We start from the raw sequence: 20,179 nt of genomic DNA on the forward strand, positions 1-20,179 counted from the left end.
ACAATTCTGTCAGTATGTTAATGAGTTTATTTTTCCATACATTCTCTGGTACTGACTATTCCCCATCTTTTGTCATCTTTGCCTATTTGCTGGGTGTGAAATGAAACTCCAAGCTACTTTTATGTTTCTCTCATCATTAGTGATGGGGAACAATCTTTCATACAGTTAATAACTGTTTGTAGAATTGTTGATCTGACCTAACATCTCCTTCTGGATGTTGGTGACATCCTAGCAAGGGCTGGTAGGTGAGGTTAAGCTGGAGTTTAGAAGCATAATTCGTCCTTATGTCTTTTGAGGTTCACCTGAGCAGGGGCAGGAAGCTAGGAAGGTTGGGGAAAGCATAGTAGAGTTAATAGGATTTCTCTCTGGATATTCAGAAAAAAAGAACAGAGATCCAGGTAGAGAAACAAAGTTAACTAGCTCCAGTCAGGAAAGTCAGTGAAATAATCTGAATTACAAAAAATAATAGAAACTGACATTTATGTAGTATTTTAAGGTTTTCTAACTGCTTTACATTCTCACTTAAATTAAGGAAAAAGCATTTTTTTAAATGTTTGAGCCACACAACAACCCTGTTATGTAGATTTTATAAACATTATTCTCCTCCATTTTACAGATGACAAAACTGAGGTTCAGAGAGGTTGAACATCTTGCCTAAAGTCATATAACTATTAGTTTCAGGGACAAGATTTTAAACCAGGTCTCCTGACCCCAAGTTCAGCATTATATCCACCATACCATACTGCCTCATAAAACAAATTTAGTGCCATGCCCATACAGCTTCTTGTCCCCATTTCAAGGTTATCTAAATTTTGCAGAACTCAGTTCCTCTCACTGTGCTCCACACATCACAGGAAAATCACAATTGAACTGATTTCAGGTCAATAAAAACATATATCGGACACATTTATACAGAGCACTCAGTGTCCTTCATCACTCCCATTTGTGTGTGTATACATGTGTATATATGTATGTGTGTGTATACACAGACACACACAGAAGTACAAAGAAACGCACGTTTTTAGAAGTATAGATAGATAGAGTGTCTGGAATTATCCAGACTGAATATATAGGAATATGTTACAGACTAATTTTTCAGATGGCCACTTTTCTTTGCCCCTGTGGATGCTGGCTGAGAAACTTGGCTCCTGAGCAACTGGAAGGATCACAGTAACCTCTTCTGGCATGATTCTAACCTTTGCCCTCACCTGTTCCCTCTTCCATCATCCCATCATCTGAGTGTCCCCAATACAAGCCAGACAGATGCAAGTGTGTGTATCCAAATGTGCAGTCATCTAATTATATATGCACGTGATTTTTTCTGACAGTCAAACAGCATGATTGCTTCAACAGATGCATGTACATAAACATAGTGTTCCTCACGTTCAAACAGGAAAACACTATACAGCCGTCATTTTGAATGCACTCAAAAAAAAAGCTTGCATGGGAAACCCTGCTCAGAGTACAATGTCAAACAATGCACATTATGTCAAAATTGTGGGAAAATGTCCCTTGCCCTCTCACTTTTTTTTTTAATAATAGAAGGGTGACTCCATAAGCACCAGTTCTACCCAAGCAGCGCCTGAATTGGAGGAAGATGGGCAGTACACAAAAGGCAACCCACTCTCTTTGCTGAAGATCTGTGCATTTCAAGGAAATAAAAAAGTAAAGGGGCTACATTTGAGATTTTTGCTCATGAGCCCCAAATTTTAATTAACATCAGGTAGTGATGGTTACAAGATCAGTCTAGTCTTTGTCACTAACATATTGCTGAACACTTAATCCAAGTCTCTCCATCTCTGTGTCTCAGATTCCCCTGTCTATAGAGTAGGGAGAAAATAAGGCAGCTGATAAGTGGCAGCAGTGGACTCTAATCTAGTATTCTATGATTCATGATTTGCTAGGCCTATAAAGAATTTTTAATTAGACACTGTCCATGTACAGGAGACTGGCTATCTGCACATGATAGCTAATCAATCAATCATGTTTCGGCATTATACTCCATCCAGTTGTCTATCCAGACTATCTCACCATCTGCCTGCCACCACTGATAACCACCTCCCCATTTGAATCAGCACCCTCTACACCTACCTTCCTCATCTCCTTCCTGTTTTTGATTTCCCTCTGACCTCTTCTCAGGTCCCTATTCTCCTAGAATGTAAACTCCTTGAAGTCAGTTACTGTCTTCCTTCTTAAACGTTTGTATGTCTTATATTCAGTTGTTTCAGTTGTGTCCAAGTCTTCATGACCCATTTGAAGGTTTCATGGCAAAGATACTGGAGGAATTCGCCATTTCCTTCTCCAGCTCCTTTTACAGATGAGGAAACTGAGGCAAAGAGGGTTAAGTGACTTGCCCAAGGTCACACAGCTAGTAAGTGTCTGAGGTCAGATTTGAACTTAGGAAGATGATTCTTCATGAATCCAAGCCCAGCACTCTATCCACTAAGCCACCTAGCTGCCCTCTTAAAGTTTGTATTACCATGATTTAGCATAGTGCCTGGCACATAGTAAGCAGTTAGTAAAGGTCAGGGTCTATTGTATAGTAAATAGCTATGGAATTAACACATATTTTTTTCTTCATTCAGTCAACAAATATCTATTAAGTACCCACTATGTGCCAGAAACTGTGCCAGGTGATGAGAATGCCAAGACATAAATGAATTCATTTAGGTAAAAACCCAAAATGGCATGCTCCTATTTTGCTGTGTGTTTTAAAAAGATTGAAGCAAACGTCAAGCCGCCTGGATGCTGATTTTCACCTAATCCTTGCTCCTTCCCACAACACGTCACCAAAATAAGGAGGGTTCATCTCCCAATAGTTCCATCTGATAACTTGGCCAAATGGGAATTGACTTCGTCTCTTGAGTAGTAGTACCCTGCAAATTAACAAAAGGATGAGGAAAGTTAGAAGTGATCAGGGATTTAGAACACAGAAACAGCTTGGAACGGTAGAAAAAAACATTGAATCTTGAGTCAGGAGTCTTGGATTCAGATTCTAGCTCTCCTATTCATTATTCATATGATGTTCAACAAGTCTTTTAATATCCCTAGAATTAAGTTTCCTTATCTATAAAATGAGGGAATTGACATATACAACTGAGTCTGAGAAGCAAACTGCTAGATACAGGGCTGGACAGAGTCGGCAACACCTGCACTAAGGTGCTGTCTCTGATGTAAACCAGCCTCATAAATCTAGACTAGACATTTGATCTCTCTGCACCTCAGTTGCCTCTTCTGTAAAATAGGAAGGTGGACTAAATGGTCTACTATCCCCTTTAGGGCTCTAAATTCATTATTCTGTGGCAAAATGAGGTCCTTTTCAGTTTTTCATTTATGGAATAACACTAACTAAAAAAGGTTTACCAGGGGAAAAAAGTATAACTCTGCGGTGAAAAGAGAGGAAAATGTTGACTTGATCCAGACTTGTATCACATGAAGAAAGAAATTGATGTGTAGAACAAGGAAGCACCATGAAAATCAGCTTTATCCTCTTTTGTTTTTTCTGGGCTTAAGAAAGGAAGATTATGTTTGTTTTTTTTCAGGGGGAGTTAATGATATCCCTTCTTATTCATGTTTTTCAGGATAGCAGAAATCAAATCGTTTTTTATTTTAAATGTGTACAACCACCTGGTTTTTAAAAAAAAGTAAATTTCATTTCTGTAGAAATGGATAGTTCTGGACTTCTGGTTAAGATGGTGACATGAAATGCCATAGAGAAGCGCAGATCCTCCATTCAGTGAAGAACTGGACAAAAAAAGAGGCATAGGAGATCAGAGGGTCAAAACAAGGAAGATAGCAGTATCTCAGGTAAATGAGCACCACCTCCCTCAGAAGCAGCAGGGGGCAGGGAGGGGAGGGATTCTGCTGGAAAATCCAGCAAGATCCAGTAAACTGTGCAGTAGGCAAGAGAAATGGGGAAGGGAGGGGAGGTCAAGGCCAAACCTTCACAAAGGATCCTGAAGCCAATCAGTGCTCTGAACAGGAGAGATTCAAGACAGCCCCAGATCCAATAATCAGGCTTTGAGAGCTGGATACTGGGCTCAAGTCTGTCATATCTAGACCCTTTGTTTATATCTCTGCTCAGGGAGACAGGGCCTGACCATGTACTCTTCAGAGTACTAGAGGCCATAGCAAGAGATAAGGTCAATTCAGTAGTGCCTGGGCATTAGTCCAAGCAAGAATCCCAAGAGCAACATGAACTACAATATTCCTGTAGCTCTTGTCAGAGTTATAATGGGAGACAGATTCAACCAGGGATGTGCCAGTAAATGTTTAACAACTCTCTCCAAAAAAAAAAAATTTAAATATATATATTTATATATGTGTGTATATATATATATATATATATATATACACATATATATGTATGTATATATATACATATATATGTATGTATACACACATATGTGACACATTTTTTAAGTTTAATCTGCATTACTAATATTTTCTCTGTCCCTTTTTAAAATCTAGCCAATCAATAAAACAATAAAGTCAAGTCTATTTGTACCATTTCCAAGGTATAAAAGCTTACACTGAAAATTTAAAAATCGGCTCTTCCAGTCAATTCAAGCTGGCTCCAGCTCACTCCTGGAATCAACTCTTAATTAAGGGTCATGAAAGTAAAAGAAGAAAGAGGTAAGATGAGAGCAGAACTTGCAGTGATCTTTTAAGGAAACTGAGACAGAAGCCAGATATTGTGGCCATGGGTGGGGCTTAATAACAGCCACCCCATCCAGATCAGCAATGGCAACAGCTCAAGGCTGCAGAAGAGACAGGAGAAAAGAAGCTTGGCCAATCCATTTTAGAATGCCAGAGGGGTCTGGATAGAACATAAAATTACAACCTAAGAACTGAAGCTGAAAATATGAATAAACAGAAAAAAATACTAAATACAATGAAGAAATATTATGAAGTAAGAGACAATCAAGAGATAATCCTAGAAGAGAATAAGCCCAGAACAACTACAAGTTGATGCTCAGAGTGAGAAAAAATGATTTGACTACAAGAGTTGCTGGAAAAAATGAAGGAAGGGACAAAAAAAAGAAAGAAAGAAATGAGAGTTTGAAAGGGAAAAAAATTGAAAGGAGAACAAATTGCTTAGAATGAAGGTAGAAAATCTTACCACAGTAATGGGACTCATTGAAAAATAGAATGGCACAAACAGAACTTAATGACTCTATGAAACAATAAGAAATAATAGAACAAGGTCAAAAGATTAAAAAAAAATAAAAGAAAATGTAGGTATCTACTGTTAAAAAAAAAAATAGCTGACCTGGAAATGAGACCAATGAGAGAAAATTTAAGAATCATCAAATTCCCTGAAAATCAGAACCAAACAAAAAAATTAAAAACCTATTTACCATATTTCAAGACATCATACATTTAAATTGTCCACATCTCTGAGAACCAGAAAGCAAAGTAAAAATAGAAAGAATCTCCTTTTGAAGGAAACTCCTAACTGAAAACCTCCAGGGATGTCTTAGCCAAAATCCAGAGCTTCTAAGTGAAATAATTTTTTTTTCAGATAGCCAGAAAAAATTCATAGATGAAGGAATCAGGATCACATAAGACTTAGCAGTGTCTACTATAAATGAGAGAAAAATCTTAGAACATGACATTCCAAACATCCCAAATTAATAATGGTAAAATAGTAAATAATTATAAATAATTTACCCTGAAATTTTGAGTATAATCATAGAGGACAAAGAGAATAGTAGAATTTAATAGTATAAAGCAATGGTGTCAAGCTCAAATAGAAATAGGGGCCACCAAGCTGACCAAGCATTTAATATATCTGGTATTGACGAATTCCAAACATTTCTGATGTAAAGCCCAAAGATAAACTGGAGCATTGAAATAAAAAAAAAAAAAAAAACAAGAGAAACCTAGAAAGATAAATACAATTGAATCATTAGAAAAACTTATCAATGTACTTATAATCTGATGGAAGAGAAGGGATATGTATCTTCATAATTCTAACATCTTTAAGGATCATAGAGGGAGATAAGATAACTATAATACTTGCTACTGGCTTTATTTGATTTCATTGGTTTTAAGAAAGGAAATTAAAGGGAGATAAAAAAAGAATCTCAAACAAGAGTTAGAGATGATCACAGGAGGTAAAATAAATACTTTTGATTACATAAAAATGAAAAGGATTTTTCCCAGACAAAAACAATAGAGTTAACTGAGGAAAATTCTTGCAGCAGCTTTCTCTAATAAAGATCTGATATCTAAACCACATGTGGAATTGATGCATACATAAGAACAAGATCCATTCCCTTCAATAACTGAAAATTCTCATAAGAAGAAATCTAATCATATGAAATAATTGCTCCAAATCCCTAATAATAAGAGAAATACAAGTTAAAATAAATCTGAGTTTCCAGTACATACCCATTAGATTGGCAAAGATGATAAAAACAGAAAATGGCGATTGTTGAAGTGACTATGATGGGACAAGGACACAAACGTCCTTGTGGAGGAGCTAAGAACTGGTGCAACCACTCTGGAAAGTAACTTGAAGCTATACTCCCAAAGTCACTAAACTGTGAATGCCAAAAAAATTGCAGATACCATAGCTATGCTGACTCAGTGACACCATTATGAGGTGGTAAGTATGCTCAAAAAAAGGACCAAAGATAAAAGGAAAGTACCCATATGTACAAAAATATTTATAGAAGTATTTTTCATTGAGGTAAGGTACTGAAACCAAAGTGGGTGACCACCAACTGGGGAATGGCTAAACAAATTGCAGTAGACAAATGTAATGGAATATTATTGTTTCTTAAAGAAATTATTTGAGGGATGGATTTCCAAGAATCTGGGTAAATTTACATGAAATGACATGGAGTGAAGTGCGTAGAACTCTAAATATTCTTTATTTAGTGATCCTAACATTGTAAGAAAAAACAAGCAGAAAAGACTTAAGAATGCTGTTCAATGTGGTCCAATCACAATTCCAGAAGACTGATGATAAGTCATGTCTCTCATCTCTTGGTGGGGAAGTGATGGACTGTGGGTACAGGATCAGACATATATTTTCAGGCATAACAACACAATACAAATCTGTTTAAGTTGACTGTACTTCAGTTGACTGTACTGAGGGGAGAGGGATTTCCTGAAGACATCTCAACTTCAACAAGTACAAAACTGAACTCACTTCACTAGTTCAGTCAAAGGCACCACAATCCTTTCAATTTCCTGAGTTTATAAGTTCAGCATTACCTTGATTGCTAACTCATTTTCATTCCCACATATCCAGTCAATTGCCGAATCTTGCCCTCCACAACTCCACAACTTTTCTCACATCTGACTCCTTCTGTCCTCTCACACAGCTACCACCTTAGTTCATGCCACCATCATCAATGACCTAGATCATTGAGATAGCCATCTAAATGGTCTTTCTGCCTTAAGTCTCTCACTATTCTAATTCATCCTACAAATTACTGTCAGAGTAATTTTCCTTAAGAGTAGATCTAACCATGTGTAGCTTCTATTACTTACAGGAGAAAATACAAATTCTTCCATTTAGCTTTGACACCCTGGCTCCAGGCTTTCTTTCCAACCTCATTGGACAGTTCCACTTCCTCCTGTACTCTGCAATCTAGAGCATTTTCTCTGATTGTCTCCCATGCCTGAAATATTCTCACTCCTCAGCTCTACCTACTGACTTTCTTGGCTTCCTTTTAAGTCTCAACTAAAATCCTATCCTTTACAGGAAGTCTTCCCCAACTTTTCTTAATTCTAGTGCCTTCTCTCTGTTAATTATTTCTTATTTATCCTGGATGTAGCTTTGTGTACATTTCTTTGCATGTTGTCTTCCCCATTCAATTGTAAGCTCTTTGAGGGCAGAGTCTGTCTTTGTCTCTTTTTGCATCCCTAGCACTTAGTACAGTATGTGGTATATAGTAGGTGCTTAATAAATATCTGATTGATCAATGTAGTCAAACTGTCCTCTCTGTTTTTCATGATGACACTCCATCATCCATCTCCATACCTTTATACTGAGTATCTTACACGTCTGAAATATACTTGCTCCTTTTCTCTACCTCAGAGTCCTTCTCTTCCTATAAGATCAATTAAAGTATCATCTTCTTCATTAAACCTTTCTTAATCCCTACTCTCTCCCAAACTACCTTGTATTTAAGATAATTTCATATTTATTCACTTTATATTTATGTTATATATCCTTATATGTATACCTATGGTCTCCCCATTTAGAATGTAAACTCCTTACAAGTAGAGATTGTTTCCTTCCTTGCAACTGTATTACCAGTGCCTAAGATAGTGGCTTGGCACATAGTAGGTACTTAATAAATTCTTATTGACTGATTTATTAAAAGTAGAGGTATAGTAAGTGGTGCCCCAAAATAAAAACACCACTGAAACATTTCGGAACACATAAAAGGGAGCAAAAGGCAATTCAAGTAGAATAATTTTGGCACTATCATGTTAAATTTAATATAAAATTTTAAAAATAAGTTTTATATAATGGATTCATTCAAAATCCTCTTTTTTCTGGCTTTCTTTGTGGAAGCATTCATCTTTGTTTATGAATTTTTTAGCTAATATTTTAAAATGTTTTTTAAAAGGGTAGGTCTACAAGAAGGCTTTCTTGTAGACAGTGTAATCCCTGAGTCTCCCACCTTCCCTGCCATCTTTTCTCCTTTTCTCAGACATATGGACCAAATTGTGTTTTGGGACTCTTCATTATGTACCTCTGAGGTCCAATCTGGAGAAGGAATGAACTCTCTACTTAAATACAAACCACAGAGACAAAAATAGTTGGAGGAATTTTATTATGCTAAGCTTCTTAGACAAATAGCTATTAAATATATAAAACTGTTAAATACAAATAAATCCCTTGTACTAAGTGACAAACAATGAGGCAAAGTTGATGAGGCACTTGTTCAAAAGTTTAATCTATGCAATTTGCATAATTTCATCAGACAGAAGGGACTGCCACAGATCTGCTTGTTTTCAGCATGACAAAAGATGATTGGAGCTTTACTGGAGAGGCAGCTAGAGATTAGGTTTTCTGCAAACTCCAACCAATTGCCAAGGCATAAAATAAAAGAAAGGAAAAGGCAAATGCAGGTCTCTGCATTCAGGAATTGATGTCAGGGAGGATCCTAGAAAATTCTCCTGAAAAAAACAAAGCATGACCTTGAACATTTGTCAGTTTGGAATGTTTTCTCTCCCCATAGCTTTATCCTTAACCAAAATCATCTGCACAGAGAGATCTATCAGTCCAAATGGACTCTATGACTTTGCCCACATGACTCTTCTCATTGTTCCTCTCCGAAAACAAAGGATGAACAACTCTATCATCTTCTCTGATCTTATCCACCATCAACAACTTCTTTACTGTACACTGAACAGAGGTACCCTAACCCTAAGTTCAGGAGTGACAGAAGAGGAAGGGCAGATCATAGGTTGGACACCTCTTCCAGCTAGTACCTAAAAATTGCAGACATTAATAGCCATGCAATTACTTCACCCATCCATTCACTCTCCATTACCAAATAATCATAGAATCTTAGAATTAAAAGCTACCTTTCAAGTCATCCCATGTAGAAATCGCCTCTAGGAACTAGACCTTGAAAAAAAATACTTAGCCCTGTTGTGTAGTTATTGCAAAAATCCCAGAATTGAGGAGAAGCATATGTAATCCCAACAGACAAAGGAAACAGGGACAGCAGTTCTCCATTCAGACAGACCCAAGCTTCTTACCTTTTTAGGGACACCAGACTCATTTATAAATGAGTCCTAGTAACAGAGGTTGAGACCAATCAACTCCATACCTCACTCCTGGACTTCTCACCAGCCACCATGCATCCTGGTCCAGAAAATAAGCCCTTGAGGACTTAATACTTTCATGCCTGGACCTCCCATCCTGGGACCCCACTGTTTTGATTGGTGGCTGCCTCCATTGCCTGGTAAAGGATATGTTAGTCTACTCTCTTATGGTTCCACTCACCAAAAATTCTAAACCAAAATATCTCTCCCTGTCTCTATATTTTCTCCTCCTATAAGAACATAAGTTCTTTGAAGGCAGGAACTATCTCTGATTTTATATTTTTACCCTTAGAGCTTAACACAGTGCTTGGCACATAGTAAACATTTAAGAAATGCTTTTTTCATGTATTTGTTAGTAATGGCATCCTTTTAAATCTCTGTCATTTTTATTTAATTTTGTAGTTCATGACTATTTTATTGCATTCCAGTTCTAAGATGAATTATTCTACTGACTTGAGCAAGCAACGAGGTGATTCAACAGATAGAATGCTAGACCTGGAATCAGAAAAGAGCTGAGTTCAGACCTAGTCTCAGATTCTTGCTAGTTGTGTGATCCTGAGCAAATCACTTAACTTCTGTCTCCCTCAGTTTCCTCACCTGTAAAATTGGGATAATAATAGCTCCTACCTCCCAGGGTTGTTGTAAGGATTTAGAAAGTGCTTTGCAAATCTTAGAATGCTACATAAATACTAGCTATTTTCTTTGTGTCCTTAGGGCTCAGTACATTGCCAGTTGTTGTTTGGTTGTTTCTGAATCCCATTTAGGGTTTTCCTGGCAAAGGTACTAGAGTGGTTTGCCATTTCTTTCTACAGCTCGTTTTGTAGATGAGGAACTGAGGTAAACAAGGTTAAGTGACTTGCGTAGGGTGACACAGCTAGTAAGTGTCTGAGGCTGGATTTGAACTCAGAAAGATGAGTCTTCCTGTCTCCAAGACCAGTATTCTATCCACCATACCACCTAGCTGCCCTGGCACATAGTAGGCATTTAATAAATGCTGGATGACTGACTCACTTACCTGATCCAGAATGAGAGGAAAGATTGGAATCACAAATATCAATTACGAAATTATTAAATAAGAATTTGTAAACAGTAATGAGGGCCTAAAATAGAGTGGTAGACATATGAGGACAAAGAAGGGGACAAATTACACAGTTTTGTAGATGATCAACTGGACTTGGTAATTGATTAGATATAGGAGATAAGGGAGAGAGAAGAATCTAGGATCACTCAGATTATGGGTCTGGTAATTGGAAGGGTGCCTATCCTCAACAGAAATAGAAGAAAAGATGAGATAAAGAGAATAATGGATTCTATTTTGGACACAGTCATGGGCAAGTTCCTGCCACAACCTTTCAAAGTGGTTTGCCAGTCTAATTTATGACACTTTGCATTATCTTTCAGAAGGCTCAGTAGCTTTATGTTTAAATGAAATTATTACCTTAAGTCCTTTAAGCTTAATTGCTACCAGGAAAGGCACTTGGTTTTCCCTGTCTTCTTCTCCTACCCACTCACAGTCTGGGGCCAGTTAGGACAAGAGAGAAAAAATAGAATTAAAATGGATTGCAGAGAATCTTGAATGCCAGATTAGAGCTTGTATTTTATTCTGAGGGGCAGGGGGTGCCACGGAAGGTTACGAGTAAGGGAGAGATAGGTTGAAAGCTGTGATTTAGAAAGAGCTATCATTCTGTAGAAGGTAGAATTGTTGTTGTTGCGTGTTCTTTGTTCTCGAAGAGGACCATGACATCAGGAAGATGATGCCAATTGAATTTAAGTGAGGCTGGGCTGTGCAAAGTCACCAGTCTCACTTTCTCCTCTGGAGGCATCTGGGTTCAGTAGCAAGATATAGATCAGGATGACTAGAGATGCCCCCGCCCCAGGATGTAGAATAATTTGGAAGGGAAAAAAGATTATATGCAGGGAAAACCAATTAAGAGATTCTTACAATGGTCCATGTTTCAGGTGAACAGTGCCTGGGCTGAGACAGTGACTATTAGAGACAGGAATTTCTCTATACCATTGACTATCCCTAAAGAAAGAGGAATGTCTCAGTAAGGAATTTCAGGCAAGCAATGAGCAGCTGGACCTAAAGGGTAGTTTTCTTCTTCATTGGTATCCCCAATGAAAATACTTCCTTTGCTCTATTCTGCTGTTTTCACAGTCTTAGATAAACACAAATTATAGAGCTTCCAAAACTATCCTCCCTGGGGAGCACAAAGGTAGGAAGGTGTCTCACTACAGTCTGGATCAAATCCCCGGGATCTACAATAACTCACACATTAGAATCTCAGGCTTCCTAGTATCATTTAAAGCACACTCCCTGAGACCACATCTCACATGTGCACTAACTAATGGAAGTGAAATATATCATACAATGTAAAAGAATGGCTGCTGGTAGGTCTTTTATCAAGATCTTATTGCTACTAAACCCCCTTTAATAAACCCTGAGTACAATGACTGCCCCCTTCACAGAACTGGGAGGAAGGATTCAGACACCCCAGACAAGTTTTGAATCTTTTGTGTCACATCTATTAGAGATTTTTGTGTGTTACTTCTACTGGGGATTTTGATTTTTCCTTGTAGCATATGCAACTTAAATGATGAAAAAAATCAAAAATCTTATGTGTGATCTGGAGTCAATTTTTATAGGATTAAAATTCTACCCATGGCAAATTATAGGAGGTTGCCTATCTTGGCCCTCGTTAGCCCTATCTCCGCCTCTACATGTGTGATGCCCTGCACATTCGTGTGTCATCTATTACTTCACGGGAAGCTGAGATGTGACTGCTCTGGGGCAAGTTGCTGTACTGATAAGTGTTCCTGAGAATGCAGAGAAAGGGGAAAATGCACTTTTTTAAAAAGGGAAAATGTAACACAACTTGGTTCCTGGATGTAGGAGACAAAGGAAAGAAATGACTCATAGATGGTTCAGGTTTCTAGCCTGGGTAATTGGGAAAATAGGAAAGTTGGGAGGGGCAGATTTGGGAGAGGCAAAGATGAGGATGAGTTCACTTTAAAAGAAGACTAGGGAGATGATTGCTTCAACACACCCTTCTATAATCACCCTTCATCCTTCTATAAGGAGCCCGGACCAAGGATTCCACTAACCCACAGCCTTGAACATCAAACAGGACCAGGGACTCTTTATCAGTTCTATTGCCACATGTACCTCCCCCACACCCCCCCTTCCCGCCCCCCCCACACACTTTTCATCTCTTGCTCAGAGACTGATAATCAAATCAACATTATAATTGATACTTTGAAGGTTGTGACAACCTACCGCCCTATTCTACCACTCTAAATCCCTGTGATACTGAATAGTACATAGCTTAAACTAAAGTTCCCTTCCTTGGCTATCACTCTCTGATTCCCTCATACTCATCCATGCATCCATCCCATTCCTCCTATATCCTTAGCCTGTACTCTTATACTGTAGGATGTGGGTATGTACACTGTCCATGTACGTTATGTGTGTACACATGGGTCTGTCGAGATGTAGCTTGCAGGGAAGTAAGAATAAATATCTCTAGAATTTCTCTCCCCCTCAAAAATTTTTTTTCCCAAGGGAAATGTTGATTCCTGCCAGGAAGAGAAGGAAATTAAGGTCAAAGAATGGCCTCTCTGCTCTTCTCAAAGAGAGGGGGTACTGGACTAGAATTCTACCTGCTCCCCTAAATATTGTTAGTCTAGAAGAAATAATTTTGAGGTTCCAGCTATGCTCCTGATTGTTATTCCTTAATGGAAAAATATGTCCCTAGTATATTTCCAAGGCTTGACCCCCTTCCCACCAAATTTCAGTTCCACAATGAACACAAAGGATGAATAGTGGATAAACCCATTTATCAAAGTCAATAGCAAAACATAATCAGAGATGATATACCTAGGAGAATGTATACCAGATAATACACAGGTCTCTCCTTAGAAGCAAGAAAACTCAGTTCAGCCAAGACAGAGAGTCTCTGATCTCACTCAAGGTGAAATTCCCTGATGCCTCTAATGTAGTAAACTGGGAACAGGGACATGATTAAGGTTGCTGGCTCCTCTACTTATCAGCTTCTTCCCAGAGTCTCTCCCTTTAGGGACTTAAAGAGAACATGGAACCATGTGTCTTCTGTCTCAAAGTTGGAAACCGGAGGACCAGGATCTCTCTTCTCTTCAGCTCTCACCAGCTGCACTCCTCACACACATTGAGCATTGAATGATTAATCTCCACCAATGAGAAGATTCTTACACAAATGAGTTTTAAGTCACTACCCTTTAAGTCATTCCCCTTCATTTGTGTTCTCTGGACTTCTATCATTAGCAAATTGTCCTTCATAATAACTCTCCGCTTTGCTCCATCTCCAGAAATTACTTTGTATATATTTTAATTTAATTTTTGTGTAGATATTGTTCCCTCACCCCAATAAAAAGCAATTTACTTGAGTACAGATACTGCTTGGCTTTTTTTGTCTTTGTATGCTCACACTTAGTAGTTACTTAATAAATACTTGTTGAAATAAATTGAATTTTACACAGGTTAATCTGAGTTTGAGCTGACGTTGGGGCATCTAACAGGAACTGTCTAATAATCAACTAGACTTAAGGATGTTCCTTTTTCACACTAGGATTAAATAGAAATTTGAATCATCATCAAAGAGGTAATAGTTGCAGGCCAGACGCCTCCATCAGTTCACCAAAGGAAAGGATATGGATAAATGGAGGAAGCATGAAGATGCTGAAGAGGGAAAGGGTTTTGATATCAAAAGATGAAATCAGAGAAGGATTATTTCCTCTAGAGATAGAAGAAACTTTAGAGATTATTTAATCCAACTCCTTTAATTTATGAGTAAGGAAATTAATGCCCAGGAGAGTCAAGTGACTTGCCCAAGGTACTTGAAAATAAGCAGAGAAAACGAACTTTTTGATCATCCTTCCCCAAAGACATCTCAGTTGTCTAGGGCTTGCCAAAGTCGCCCAGATTGACCTTTTGTTTTCTCCTATGATGCACTTAGGCCCAGCATGTAAATTATGAGTGGTGTCTACTCTGCCGATGTACACTTGTGTTTGGAAAGTAGCATGGCATAATAAGAGTGGTGGATATGGTGTCATGAGGCCTGGGTTCAAATTTGACTCAAATACTCCCTATTTATGTGATCATGGGGAAATCGTTTTTTATCTCTGAGAGTCTTAGTTGTATCATCTTTAAAACAGAAATAGTCATATTTATACTACCTGCCTTTCAGAACTGTTGTGAGGAGTTTTGCAAATCTTTCAGCACTATATAAATAAATGTGAGTTGCTATACTTATTATTATTCCTGACAGGCAGTCACAAAAAAAAATCTCAAGACTTCCAACTCCAAACTAGGTCACTGATTCATCATGTCTACTATCTGTCCTTAGTAGGTAGCCAGTAACAAGATGACAAGATTCTAAGGTTCTTTGATTTATGATACTGCAGTCTCCTTCCCATAATACAGCTGCCTAAATGAGCTATGCCACAGGGAAAAGCAGGTTTAGCAAATTATTCGGTCTAAACATTTTCACTCTCAAGAAATAAAGAAACAAGGAAAGGCATGTATCTCCCCGTCAGAAATTCTCCAAGGAGAAAATGGGAAATGAAGGAACATTTCAAACGTCATAATCCAGTAAGGGAGAGATTGAAGAGATTATTTCTAAGACAGGTGGTAAACTTTCTGGAAGTCTCAATAGGGTTTTAAGAAAATCTACAAAATAGGCATTCCTACCTGCAGAAGAGATTGCATTTCATAACAAGGACACTCCTTTTATGTATTTATTTTTTGTAAGGGATGGTACCTTTTATACGCACACACTTTGATTGCTAAAAAGGTTTTGTGTTTTTTTTTAAAGACATTTGTGTAGGGAACTGATAAAAATTAACTTGAGAAGAAACACCACCTTTCAGATAAAATGTTGAGGAGAGACATAAACTGTCTCAAGGACCATATGAGGGGCTTGGCTTCAGATGAATTTATTGAAAAGATCTGTGTGAAGACAGCGCTATGACTGGGATACCAATCACAAGGCACCATGGTCCATAAAGTCATTTGCATGTAACTATTTTTAGAATTTTAAAGGTTACAACAGAAACTATAAATCAAATATTATGTGAGGATGTGGGGAGGCTTATCTAACAGAAAAGCAGAATTGTTGAGTTTCACATCACAAGTTAAGAATGGTTCACTGCTTATGAAGAGACCCTGGATTGAAGCATTAGAGGTTGGAGAAGAAGCTACATAGGATCATAAAACCTTGACCAATCCTCACAACTGAAAACCACAGGAAATTGCAAATTATGATTTTAGAAACCGATAAATTGGAGAAAGACATAAACAATTTCCACAGAAGGATGTAAGACAAATGCTCAGGCAGATTTACAAATCCCACTTCTGAGATTATATGTAGTTACTTGTACCTCTGGAAGGTCTTCTGTCTACTTCTTTCTGGTGGGTAGAATCAATTCAACAGTCTGATTGGTTAGTAATATTAAAATCACCAGAGAGAATTGGACTGAAAATAAACCAATGATCCAAAAAATTATTGGCTGTATTTCAGCCCATATAATAGAATCTTCAAAAAAAATTATCACCTAAGAAAATGTGTTTCTTTTCCTTTTTTCCAGAGGTAGAGAACTATGGCTGAAAAATGCTGCATACATGATCAGACTGCTAATGTGCTGGTTAAGTTTTTCCAACGCTTTGTTTCTTTTCTTTTTTCATTCTTTTACAAGAACAGGCTCAATGGTCAGGAGAAAAGAAAAGGATATATTTGGAAATGAAGGTGTTATAAAGACAAAAGGTACTGATAAAAATTTTTTAATCTTTAGTTTTTAAATTATCATTAGTAAAATATTTATTGTTCACCTACTAAGAACAGGACAGTAAATTAACAATAAGAAGATGCTAACGTACCCCCTTTCTTTCTAGAGTTCCCCTGCTAACTATAAAGATAGGATTTACATATAAAAAGAAAAATAACACTATAAATTAGCATATGTCAAGTGACAAATAAGTGATAGTGATAAAAATTAATAATCACTTTAAACAGTAAGGCAGGGGCAGGATTCAAACTCAGTGACTCCAAGTCACCTTTGTTTCCCCTACTGTATGCTGCCTGATCTCTCTCCAAAACCATAAGGTGTATCAGTAAAATCAAAGAAATTTAAAGTTGGGATAAACCTTAGAGATCATCTACTTTCTCAATTATTGACTCTTTGGATTATCTCTATCATCAATCACTTCTTCTGGCCTGGGTTATTGTTACAGTGTCCTTGGTCTTCCTGCCTCCAGCCTATCTTTTCTCTAACACATCCTTTATAGCACTCTATAGCCCAGATAATTTTCCAAATGCACCACAATGATTGTGTTCTTCTTCTACTCACAAATATTCAATGGCTCCCCATTGCCTTTTTTCATAAAGTATCAACTGCCTATCCCAGCATTTCAAGGCCCTCTGAAATCTGACAACATCTTAACCTTTCCTGGCTTCTCTCGTTCTACTTCTTTTACGTACTCAACACTTCTAGCTATTTCCTATCCCCTGTGAGGTTTTGCTCGCAACATCCTCCATGCCTAGAATGGTTTCCTCTGATTCACAATCCTATATGCATCTGCGGAAATCCATCCTTTCTTTCAAGTTCCAGTGGCATGACTTCTGGTAACACCACCCCACGCAGACTAGGTCTCCTCTATCCTCAAGAAATTTGCTCCAACTAACCCTGCCCAATAACGTCCCACATCTTTTCCTTTTGTAACTAAACTCGTTAGGAAGGCCATCTACAATAAAAATAATAATAGTGCTATAATGTCTATATTTGTATTGTGCTTTAAGATTTGCAAAATACTTTACAAATACCTCTCATGACAACCTTGGGAGATAAGTGATAGTATTATCCCCATTTTACAGACAAGAAAACTGAAGTATAAAGAGGTTAAGTGACTTACCCAGGGTCGCACAGGGTCTAGGGTCAGATATGAACTCAAGACTTCCTGACTCCAAGGCCAATGTCCTATACACCATGCCAACTAGCTGCTTTGAGCAACTGGTGCCTCTATTTCCTTTCCCTTCTCTTTTTCTTATCTTTCTACAGTCTAGCTTCTGACCTCAACATTCCACTGAAACTTCTCCCTCCAAAGTTACCAATGATCTCTTAATTGTCATATCTTATGACCTTTTCTCAATTGTCAGCCTTCTGGACCTCTCTGCTGCCTTAGACATTGCTATCTCCCTCTTCTCTTTGATACTCTCTCCCTTCAAGGTTTCCCTGATACCATTCTGTCCTTGTTCTCCTCCTACCTATATGATCACTCCTCCTCAATCTCCTTTGCAGGATATTCTGTCCAAGTCAAAAATACTAATGGTGGATGTTGCTGAGGGTGCTGTCCTGATCTCTTTTCCCTTCTCCCTTTATACAGTTTCACTGGGTGATCCCATCAGCTCCCAGGGATTCATTTATCATCTCTACACCAATGATTCTTAATTCTGCTCATCCAGTCCTAACCCCTCTGCTAACCTCTAGTCTCAAATCTGCCACTCTCCATTGGACTGGATGTCTTAAACTCAACGTGCCCAAAATGAACTCATTATTATTCTCCCCAAACTTCCCTATTACTGCCAAGGTCTCTATCAACCTGCCAGTTACCCAAGCTCACAACTTAAATGTCATACTCTATTGCTCACTCTTTCTCACCCCCCATATCTAATCTGTCACCAAGTCCTGTCAATTTTATCTTTGTAGCATCTCTCTCATAGCAACCCCTTCCCTCCTCTGACACTGCCATCCTTTTAGTACAACCCTCATCACCCACACCTGGACTATTACAACAACCTGCTGGTCAGTTGTGCTGCCTCAATTCTCTCCTCATTCTAGTCTATCCTCCAATCAGCTGTCAGATTGATCTTCCTAAAGCACAGATCTGACCATGTCACTCCCTACTTAATAAACTCCAATGGCTCCCTATCACCTCCAGGATCAAATATAATATGCTCTGTTTGGCATTCAAAGTCCTCCATCACCTGCCCTTCCCCAGTCTTCTTACACTTTAAATCCATCTACATAATCTTCAATCCAGTGATACTGGCCTCTTTGCACAAGACACTCCATCTCCTGTTTCCTTACATTTTAACTGGAGGTCTATATCCCTATGATTGTCTCCTTCTTCATCTTTACTTATGCTTCTCTTAAGACCTAACTGGAGGCTGTGCATGTGAAGACAAGCTTAGAGCTTGGTCAGGCATCAGACACTAAGGTTGTCCACTGCATCCCAGGCCATCTCCAGACTTTTGTCTTGCCACTGGATTTCAGTGACTCTGGAAGAGAAAGTTAGGCTGATGACTTTGTGCAACTCTACCTCACTTACATCCAATCACATGCAAGTCAATACATCACACCTGATGTCATTGTGTTCCTCTTCAAAAACAAAGGATGAACAAGGTCTACCTAAAATCCCACCTGCTACAAGATCCCTCTTAATGCTAGTGCTTTCCCTCTGTTGATTACCTCCTGTTTATCTTTCATATAGTATGTCTGTGTACAGTTTTTTGTATGTCATCTCCTCTATCACATGGTGGGTTCCCTGAGAACAAAGTCTTTTGCTTTTCTTGTATCCCAAAGGCTTAACACAGTGCCTGGCACACAGTGTGTAGCTGAAAAAAAATATCATCTCAATACTCTCAATACCTAATCCGTGGTCGTTTAGCCTTTTATCAAAGACCTCAAAACAGGAGATACTATTACCTCCTGAGGCAACCCATTTCGCTTTGAATAGAACTGATTGTCTGGAATTTTTTTCCTTCCTTCAAGCCTAAATTCACTTCTTTGCAGCTTCTACCCATTGCCACTCACTCTGCCTTCCTCTGCCAGAGGTCATTTGATTCCCTAGCAAAATGCACTTTCCAATATACCAGAGCTGTACTGGTATCTGCTGGCATGGGAAGAAAGAAGTACAAAATGAAAAAGGAAAGTGATGCAAGAGTCCAAGAAAAACAGAGAGGGAGCAGAGGAGCCTGGGGTGGGGTAGGGGAAAAGGGGACTGTGAAGGGCAGGAGGTACCCAGAGCACCATGGTTGTTATCGGCACTCATGCCATAGTTACAGTGAACCTCAAGTGCAGCCTTGAATGGGAAAAGAGATTTTAAAGGGGGAAAGGAAAGCTGGATGAGGGAGAAGTTTGGATAAGTGGGAAGAGACAACTCATATCTCTGTAATAGTCGTGGATGTTTATGGGATGAGTACAAGAGGCTTGGATATTTTTAAAACCAGGCAATGGAGCCAGTTCTGAGTCATCGCTCAGCCTAGACCTCATGTCAGTTAACTGGGGCGGGGGGGGGGGGGGGGGGGGGGGGGGGTGACTCTGTGTAAATACCACTTAAGTAACTGGG

Source organism: Notamacropus eugenii, chromosome 2, assembly GCF_028372415.1.
Source record: "Notamacropus eugenii isolate mMacEug1 chromosome 2, mMacEug1.pri_v2, whole genome shotgun sequence".
NCBI classification, from domain to species: Eukaryota; Metazoa; Chordata; class Mammalia; order Diprotodontia; family Macropodidae; genus Notamacropus; species Notamacropus eugenii.